This window comes from Grammomys surdaster, unplaced genomic scaffold (assembly GCF_004785775.1).
Source record: "Grammomys surdaster isolate TR1022 unplaced genomic scaffold, NIH_TR_1.0 126176, whole genome shotgun sequence".
Lineage (NCBI taxonomy): Eukaryota > Metazoa > Chordata > Mammalia > Rodentia > Muridae > Grammomys > Grammomys surdaster.
Genome location: NW_021620983.1, coordinates 4197671 through 4208310, shown reverse-complemented (window position 1 = coordinate 4208310; position 10640 = coordinate 4197671). Strand labels below are relative to the sequence as shown.

At 43.4% G+C, this 10640-nt stretch overlaps 1 long non-coding RNA gene across 1 annotated transcript; it reads right to left on the bottom strand.

Moving 5' to 3' along the window:
* Nucleotides 1-3861: 3861 nt before the first annotated feature.
* LOC114612554 lies at nucleotides 3862-10507 on the bottom strand. Its single transcript, XR_003710047.1, has 3 exons — nucleotides 10424-10507; nucleotides 7919-7936; nucleotides 3862-4869 (listed from the first exon to the last, which is right to left on the bottom strand). It is a non-coding gene; the product is annotated as an uncharacterized LOC114612554 (long non-coding RNA).
* Nucleotides 10508-10640: the final 133 nt, after the last annotated feature.

Here is a 10640-nt window from a genome sequence, read left to right as displayed (position 1 = left end):
TCAAACTCTTCGTTTCTCCTCTCTAGGTCCTGCCACAGAAGGAGGCACACTGATGGCTCTTGCATGGCTTTCATGGGGAGCATTGAAAAGTCATGTGGCTGGATATATAGTTTCCAAAAGAAAGAGTCGTTACTTTGAATAAAACTGCTAATGCTGGCTGAAACAGTGGCCTCAAAGTGGGATCTTCAGAGGCTTAAAGGTTCATCTGTGTGAGATACTGTTTGCCCCGTGGTGTGAGATGATACGATTCTAGGTGTCTTGGCCTGAATCAGAGCAGTGGTTCCACACTGCACTAGCTGGGGGGGGGGGGTAATGAGGGGCAGCGGTGACCACAGGTAAGAACGTCCTGATGAAGAGAGGACAGGGATTAATTCACTAGATCTTAACCCTAACTATCACGTTTTCACTTTCTTCGATAAAATGGAAGAGGCATTAGCTGCTCCTCTATACGTCAAAGGCAACAGTGTCTCAAGAAATAATCTGTATACTGAGTGTGCTGGGAGATGTGCTCTCAAGAGTGGATCAGCTGAACACAGCAGGTCAAGGGTACACATCAAGACTTTTGTTTGGAACTACAAGGTTCAGCATTCAAGCAAAAAAAAAAAAAAAAACCTAGAAAAAAAACTGCATCTAATGAACAGCAAATCTTAAAAAATAAACTTCCGTTTTTTTAAAATGATACAAACATAGGTAATATTTTCTTTCTTCCTTTTCTTCCACCCCCCAGACAGGTTTTCTCTGTGTAACAGCAGCTCTGGCTGTCCTGGAACTCGCCTTGTAGACCAGGTTGCCCTCGAGCTCACAGAGATCTGCCTGTCTCTGCCTCCCAAATGCTAAAAGATGTGCACCCCATGCTTGGCTACAATATTGGTTTTCTTTGAGATGGGGTCTACTATGTAGGTTTGGCTGGCCTTGAACTTCTATGAAAACAAGTCTACCTCTTTGGAATTAAAGGCGTGCGTCACCGTGCCTAATACATTTGTGGTGTTCGATAATGGAGAATAAGATACTTCAGTATCTGGAGGTAAATAAGTCACTGACCCAATATTTTCTAAGTAAACAACACGATGTTGCATAGCAACGCTTGGCTACCAAAGGGAAGTGCCACTAACGAGGGCATGTGCTCGTTAATGTAGCTTCAGATTCCACATTGAGAAGTTCACTCGTTAAGCTCGGGAAGGCGGCATGTGCCTGTAGAGCCAGCGACTCTGGAGGCTGAAGTAAGGAGGCTCAGGTGAGACTGGAGTTGACTCCAGCTTCAGCAACACAGCACAGTTCTGTCACAGAAAGGCAGCAGCAGCAGCAGCCACCATTTGTCTCATTTAGATGCAGTATGCAAGAATACCACAATGATCTGAAAGCTGGGAAGATTCTTTCCCACTTTGTGGATACAAGCACATGTGAAATCGTGTGTGTGTGTGTGTGTGTGTGTGTGTACATGCACAGTATATGCATGTGTATGTACACACACAGGACATGTATGTATGTATGTATGTATGTATGTATGTATGTGGGTATGTATGTATGTATATGGGTATATATGCATGTGTCTGCACACAGGCAGAAGCTGACATTAGGTGTTCTTCCTTGGTCCCTGTCCTTTGTTTTGAGGCAGATCTCTCACTAAAATGGAAGCCCGTCAGTTTGACTAGGCTAGCTGGCCATGCACTTCAGGGCTCTGCCATCTCAGCCCCTCAGTACTGGAGCTGTAGGCACATGGTTTCCACGTGGACCTTAGGGCTCATGCTTTCAGGGTGGGCATTTTCCCACCTGAGCCATCCATCTCCCGGACCTGTGTTGTCTTCCCCCTTTTCTGTATCTATCTGCACAAACCGAGCTTTCTTTCATATACTTCTGCTGAAACATATGACAATATGCTGACGTTAACATAAGAGCCCTGGTGTCCTCTGTTAAACTAGATGCTAAAGAGATTTTCAAAGACCTGTCCAACACAGCCAGGTATGGTGGCTGTGCCTTTAACTCCAGCACTGGAGAGGCAGAGGCAGACAAATCTGAGTTTGAGGCCAGCTCGGTCTACATAGAGCTCCATAACAGCCAGAGCTGCATAGAGAGACCCTGTTTTAAAAAAGAAAAGTGCAGGAGGTGGTGGCACACGCCTTTAATTCCTGCACTCAGGAGGCAGAGGCAGGCGGATCTGTGAGTTTGGAGCCAGCCTGGTCTACAGAGCGAGTTCCAGGACAGTCAAGGCTACACTTAGAAACCCTGTCTGGAAAAATAAAACAAACAAGGGAACAAACCAATGACGTTCACTTCTCTAACTGAAAGCATACGTGAGGGCATGCCTCACATGCAGCTACAACAGGGCTGGGCACGGCTGCAGCACCAGCACATGCAGCTACAACAGGTCTGGGCACGGCTGCAGCACCAGCACATGCAGCTACAACAGGGCTGGGCACGGCTGCAGTCCCGGATGCAGGAGTGGGTAGCAGCCCAGCTGACACTCATACTTATTTACTTTCTTTTCCAGCAGATTCCATTTTTCTCTCTCAATCCGCTGTATTTCTAGCCTCTCCTGTTCTTCTTTTTCAAATTTCAGTCGCGCCTCCTCTGAAGAACCAAAAAGAAATCAAGAATCAGCTGCAGGGATTCGGCCACCGTGTTTTAAATTCTTGGTGTGCCTCTGAACCAAACACAGAGCAGAACCTTTTATGGAGGTCACAGCTTCTACCGAGTGGCAGAGATGAGAAAATGTTCACTTTCCAGCCAAGAACGCCATGAGTCAAATACACTATATCCTTGTATGAGAGCATCCTTTCGGAAGCAGTGCTCTGATCAATGACTATCCATCAGCTTAAAAGTGAACATGACTCAGTTTCTGATCATGAGGAGGTCCACAATGGCAACTCCGGTTGCAGGGAATCCGATGCCCTTGTCTTGCCTCCAAGGGCACCTCACACACATGGTGTGCAGACATATGTACAAGCAAAACACTCAAACACATAAAATAAAAATAAATCTGAAGGAAAAGTTACACTGATGGTGGGTTGGTGAGAGGGCTCACTGGGTAAAGGTTCTTGCGACTAAGTCAACCCGAGTTCAATCCCCAAAACCCACATTGTGGAAGGAGGGAACAGCAAGTTCTGCAAGGTGTCCTCTAACCTCCAAGACCACACTGGCCAGCACACGTATGCATGAGCACACACACACACACACACACAGAGAGAGAGAGAGAGAAATAAAGCAATAGCAATTCAATAATGATTTTAAGCTGTGTAGCAGCTGATTAAGGGGAAATAAGGTTTTCAAAAGTCTATAGTTGGCATCAATGCTGTCAGCTTCTCCAGCTCTCGATATTTAAAATCAAATACAAAGTATCAACTCTAGCGACGTGGCCCAGCAGTCAAGGGTATTGGCTGCTCCTGCAAAGGACCTGGGCTCAATTCCAAGGACTTACCTTGCAGCCCACAACCATTTGTAACGGTTCCATGGGATCCACTGCACTCGTCTGACCTCCTTGGGCACTGTATGTATGTGGTGCACAGACACAGATGCAGGCAAACACACACACACACACACATACATATACATCTGTGTATATAACTTCCATGTTAAAGGACATGAGATAAACCCAGGATATAGATCCTTATTTTTTTATTTTTAGTCATTTAAAATGGACTAATAAAGGCCAGAAGGCAAAGGCACATGCCACCAAGTCATCTGATGACCCATGTTTGCCTCCCAGATCCCACCTGTGAAGGAAGGGACTCACATACGTTGTCTTCTGACTTCCACATGTGTGGCAAAGCATGAGTATCCCTCAATAAATAAACAAACCTATAAAAGTCAGTTAGCAAACAACACAATGTTCTTTATTATTTACAAACGGCAAATATACACTAAAAGCCAAAGGAATCCTTAAAAATCCTGAATATAAATCTATAGAAACTGAGTTCTAATAGCTGTAACCTCCAGGGTCATACAGTCTTTAAAAAGCACTTTCTAATAATTTGCCAATTTTTTTATCATTGTTTAATATCAATGAATGGGATTTCTAGTTTAACTAGCAAAGAGATATTGTTAAACATTGAGAAACTGGGCTCAGGAAGTTAAAAGCATGCACTGTTCTTGCAGAGGACCCATCCAAATTTAGTTCTTAACACCCATATCATGTGGTTCACAACTTCCTGTACCCAGATCCAGAGGAATCCAACACCTCTGGCCACCATGAGCATCTGAATTCACTTGGGCATACTCATGTTCAGACACACATACACACATAACCAAAAATAAACAGCATAGATCTTTTTTAAAACCCTCAGGGTTGAAAAAAACAAGTTCGGCTGTTGTATGCAGCTTTTGCTAGTGTGTACTTCTCATCGCTAATAAATTTTAGGTCCAGGATTCTTACCACACAGTCGGCACCAATGTGCCCGTTTTTCATCATCAGATCATAAACACTTTAAGGCAGGTCAGACAAAATCAGCAGACAAAAACATGGGCTGATCGCCTGAATTTGAATTTCTGAGAAGCAATGATTTTTTTTTTGGCTTAAAAACTTTGGGCCATTAAATACGGCCCAAATATTGTGCGGTGCAAAAGATGAAAAGATCAGCGAAACTGTATGAGCTTCTCTGAACTCTTATCTGGCAGCAAGACTTCAGTGCACACCCAGATATGGCTGTGTGCACTGATGGTCTACGCTGTGAGTAGTAGGAATCCTTGATAAAATTAAAACCTGTTGAAAATGCCGAGTGGTCATGGGGGCATGAACCCATGGCTAATGCTCTGTGCTATGGGATCCGGCCGGACATCCGGGCACTCAGTACCTTCCTCCTTCAGGCGTCTCTCCTCCTCCTCCTGCAGCAGCCGCAGTCGCTCAGCTTTGGTCATCTTTTTCTTACCGGGAGTCTTAACAAAGACCACAACGTTAAAGAGGCGGTCAGCATGCTCCCACGTGACTTAAGAATGCCTCCCTTCAAGTAGCAGCCATGGGCAGCCGGAGAGATGACCCGGGCAGGTGAGCACACTTACTGCTCGTCCCTGGGCCCACGCCAAGCGGCTCACAACCACCTGTAACTCTAGCTCCAGGGGATTCCGTGCCTTCCTCTGGCTTTCTCCTGCACTCGTGGTGCAGATAAAATCACACAGGCCTGCACTAGGATATGTACATTTAAAAGATAAATCTTAAAACATAACCAATTTTGAAAACAATTATTAATTTTTATGAAACCGATTTTTATGTACAGTAAATTCAAGGGACAAGACAGGTAATTCATGTCGACACAGACTCTGGGCACTGCAGGGATTAGTCTGGAAATAAACAAGAAAGACAGTCCACTCCGCAGCAGGTACGACACTGGCAAGAATGTGTGACTGAAGTAACCTTTGAACTTCCAATTTGGAGAAGTACATATAACACAGCTACAATGGCAGACCATCAACATCAAAGATATTTCTGTGATCACAGGCTTTCCGTTATTTCGAAAGTTTGGAGGGAGTTGATCAGCTACACGTATCAAGTCTATGAAGCAACTTGTGTTTGAGGAGAGGGGATGTAAGAAGGTAACGCAGCTGCAAGTAATGCAGAACTGGAAGAACAGCGAACTCTGTGGGCTCTGGGAAGACTGCACAGAGGAGTCAGGAAGGAGGTGATGGAGTAGAAGGCTGGGGCGCCTGCTGAGGTGGAAAGAGCATGGCAGTGCATCCTAGTGACTGCCACACAGACACAGACCGCACGCACCGCATTCACAGAAGCATCTCTTCTGAGATACCAAGAGCCCAACTGGCTTGACTAGAATTCAAGGGCTTCCACACGTTTATTCAACACACACTGATTTGATTCCCGTAATACATCAGGCACTGTGCTAAATGTTATAGACACAAAACAACTGTGATGTGGGCTGGAGAATACAACAGTGGTAGAGGATTTACCTGCTGTTCACAAGGCCCTGGGTTCAATTCCCAGAAGGCATGCTCCTGGTCATAAGACACAGGCTGAAAGTAAGTAACAGGCCAGCAAGATGGCTCAGGAGGTAAAGGTACTTCCTGCCAAGTCTGACAATCTCGGTTCAATCTCCAGGACTCACATGGTAGGAAGAGAGAACAGATTCCTGTAAGTGATCCTCTGACTGCCACATGTGTGTTTTGGCATGTCTATACGAACTCAAACATGTACATATGCAATATGATCCAAGACTTAGCGCCGAGGCACATTTTCATATGTGTTGAGAACCCACAGAGTAGACGGTGAACCCCTAGTTACGGGACCCTGTGAAAGTCAAAGTTCACATACTCAAGACCATACACAAAGCCACAGTATTTGCAAGCAGCCTGTGTGTATCCTCTGTTAAATTCTACCATTCCAGATCTCAGCAGTGGCCATATTCACTGTTCAGGAATTGCTTCATGGAAAAGTCTGACGTATTCACTGCAGTTGTGATTTCACAAATCTTTATCACCCAGACATTACAAAGTGTTTCTTCTGGCTTTCAGGGACACACAGGGCATGCTCCATATTACCATATTTATTTAAAAAACTGTATGTGTATGAGTGTTTGCCTGAATGTATGCCTAGTGCTCACAGAGGTGTCAGATCCCCTGGAACTAGAGTTATACAATTGAGAGCCACCATGTGGATGCTGGGAACCAGGTTCTCTTCAAGAGCACCAAGTGCTCTTAACCACGGAGCCATCTCTCTAACCCCATTATCTCTGTTGTTGCTGTTGATGATGTTGTTGTTGAGATAAGGCCACTGGGTAGCTGAAGCTGCGTTAGAACTTGTGGTCCTTCTGACACTGGGATCACAAGAAAGCACCACCACACCCAGCAGTCTGGTCATACTTCTGAGACAGATTCTATGTTTGATTTAATCCATAGGTGCAGAAACCATAAATAAGAAGGGCTGAATGTAATTGATGTTTCAAGGGAGAATGGTAGGATTTATGGAGAACAGACCATTGAGATTTAAAAAAAAATATTAACTCTAAGCCCCTGCTGTGGTCAGGGAGGCAACAAAGACCAGACTCTGACCACAGACAGGACCATGGCAAGATCAACACGCTTTCTACATTCCTAGAGGTGGCTTCTACTAAACCCCACAAACTGCTGCTTTATAGGACTTCAGGCCCAATGTGATCAGTTTCCATATGTCATGACTAGAACAAATCAAATGTCTTTGGTACCTGCTTCTTAATTGTTTTATTACACTTTGCGGGGGGGGGGGTCGTATCTGGCCATACGTGAGGGGTTTTGTTGCTGTTTTTGGCCCAAGCTGGCCTCAAACTCAGGATCTCCCTACTTCATCTTCAACCTTTATGGTAGCTGGGATTACAAGTGTGAGATATTATGGCACACTTGAGAACTGATATTTAAAAAAAGAAGAAGAAAAACTTTTTTCGAGTAGAACTGAATCTATTCATAGGCCAGATCTAGCCTGTAATTAGGAGATTAAAATATCTGCTTTAAAGTTACAAATCTACAAAGCAAAGAGGGGGAAAAAGCCATCCCAGATATACAGGGTATATATGTCCTTTATCCAACCTCAATTTCTATCTACCTTGTACCAACAAAAGCAGAAAACCAGTGTGCTAGCTGAAGGTCCTGTTTTAGTCAGCAGGTCTGTAACTATGGTTTATGTTTCTCTGAAATAAATAAAAAGAAGGACTAATCTAACATCTTCTATAGCAGAAGAAAAAAACTGAAGCCTCAGAGCCAGACACAGGTCAAAACTAAAAGCGATTTATAAAGTGTTTTTCAAACTAGAAATATCATCAAATGGGAAACACTTCTGTAATTATGAAGAATTATCCAATAATGTAAATAACATTATTATCTAAAAGATGAGCATAGTAGATTCAATAAACTACAACTAACTAGAAAATTATTATAAAATTACATAAGACTTTGATTTGTACAGTATGTTCACAAAACTATTTTTAGAAACATAATTTATACATACCTTTTTTGACTTGGGACCCTAAAAAGTTGGAAAACAAAAGAATTGACATATTTTAAAAAGAATTCAGATACTTTCAATAAAGCATCACAAAATGCGTTAATTAGGAGTTGCTAGAGAAGGCCCGAGGGAATTTTCTCTGTGCCTCCACTGCAACTTCTCTGTGACTCTTTGGCTACCTTAAACTGGTAAGATACTGTAAAAAGAAGTCAGAGCAGACTGAAAGCGCTAGCAAGAAAACCCACAAGATTTCTCAGGAAGCATCTTTTTGAGGTAGTCAATACTATCTCTTGTGTCAAAGAGTACGAGAAGATAGCCAGTCTGGTTGAAAAGGTTCCCCAAATCTCCACCCAACACTGACTATTGGTACTATTTCAAATCTGCAGATGTGGCAGCTGTCTCAAAGAAACCTTTCTATTACACAAGACTGATAAGTTTTTTTTATGGGGAGGAAATCAGTTTTTTCAAGTTTGCCAATTAATGATACAGTGACGACTGTCCAGCCACAGGTTTTCAAGTCAGCCTGTTCTTCTTGGAAAGCTCTGTACTTCAATACTGATTTACAATTACAAGTATTTTTTCCATAATATTATCCGTAAATTCCTGAGCAGTCCTGAGAGTGAATTATACATTTTACATATCTGAAGGCTACACATAGGAAAGGCTGGTTCAAGCCAGAGGAACATCATTCTAAGATGCCAGTGCCAAAGTCGGCACACAGTAGACAAGGTCTAGACAACACCTTCCTGTAAGGTGCACACATTTCAGAAATACTCTTCAGATATTCATCGTGGAAGAGCAGCAAGGGAGGCTTTGCTCTCATGTGACTGTTACAAATTGTTTTTATCCTGGCTGTAGTATTCCCTGACACAATTGTTAACACATTGCTGTCTTGAAACAAACACTGTATGACAGGCTATGTAAATATCCCTCTCAAACAGCATATCCTAAAGATGATGGGCACATTTTTATCTCTCATTAGTGTTTCTAACATGAAACCAGTTTGGGGAAAATCCCACCTTTATCCGTCATAGAAACATGTGAACCGTCAGTAGTAAAACGTGTTCAATACTCAAGCAGCAAAGGGTGTCCTGACGAGCTTTTTGAGAAACTTGTCCTCCTGGACTTACCGTGTAGTTGCTTCCTTCCTGAATTAATATTTCCTTAGATTGAGGGGTAGAATTAAGCATTTTCAAATTCATATACTAAAATCTTTAGTTCTTGGGTGTTAGCTTTTAACCTAGCTTAGAAAAAGGGTCTGACATTATTTCACTAAATTAAGATGACCTGATACTGGAATTGGGTGGGCCTCCAGCTCAATATGCTGGTACAAGTTACAAAGAGGAATCTTGGATACAGGCCCTCACAAAGAAAATAAACATCGTGTGAAAAAAAAAGAGTTTACACTGCTATACAGTAAGGAATTATTAGAAGTAGAAGAGAAATCTGAATAAATCTCTGCCCCTGTGCTGACACACTGACCCCAGATGTTCAGGCTCCAGAATGGTGAGGTCGGCAGTTTCTACTGTTTAAGCAGCCATGTTTATGGTACTTTGCTTCCTGGAAGCCCCATGATACAGTAGGTTTGAAGTTGGGACCTCCAGGAATCTACATTTTAAATAAATCCCTCAAGTGGCTTGGAAGTCTTTGAGAAACAGTGCTGCATGGTCAATCTTAAAGAAATAGTGCTATGCAGATAGAAAAAAAATATTGTTTTTTTATTGCTGGGAATTGAACTCAGGACCTCTGGCAGAGCAGTCAGTGCTCTTAACCACTGAGCCATCTCTCCAGCCCTAGGAAAAAAAAATATTAAATCCACCTTTCTATGGAGCAAACAAGTGCTTGTTCTTGTAATTTGCCAGCAGTCTTAACTTGGCTTATGGCCCATTGGGGGTCTTACCAGGGGAGTCCTCCACTACCCATTTCTTCCCACCACTTACAGAAAATACATATTTATATTTTTAAAGAGGTTGAAAAGCACCACTCTTTTCTTCTCTCCCCACTCTTAATAACTTTACTCCGCTTTAGAGACACCAGCTGTTACCATGGTAAAGCTTGTGGTAGTTACTCTGCTTAATTGACTGCCGCAGGAGGGCTGTCATATTCTCCTTTGTGTCTCTGGCTTCCAGCCAGCAAACACAAAGAATGTACTCTGAATTTCCCCTCAACGAGTGCATTACGTAATCAGTAATAGTATTCTCCATGTTCACTGAGTGTGATAATAAATGATCTCTTGGTGGAGAATGGGAAACAACACACGACTTTAGTTACATATTGTTTTGTCTCCTTCCTGAAGACGTGAGAGTTGGAATGAAAACATTTATGACAAGTTGCAGTCAGAGCAAAAGTGGGAACGTACATCACCGGAAGTTAGTAAAGTTTAATTACTGGAGAGATCTGGATCTCGCCTTCCCTGGTTCGCACTGCCCACCTGCCTGTCCCCCCTCAGCAGCGCTGAAGCGGAATCCGCACTTGCCCCTTCCCATTTCCCTCACTTGCCTGGCTTACCATGAGAGAAGCAGGACCTTTGCCTGGGGAAAAGTGAACTCCGCAGAGCACGAACGCTCACGGTTGTCAGGACGACAGGCCACGCCCACTCACGATTCCCAGCGCTCCGAGGTCGGCCTGCGCAGTCGCACTGTAGTCTTCCGGTGAGTCCTGCCCAAGGCGTGGACAGGTTACACAAGCCACACTTCCCACACAAGGTGAGCTACACCATGGCTTT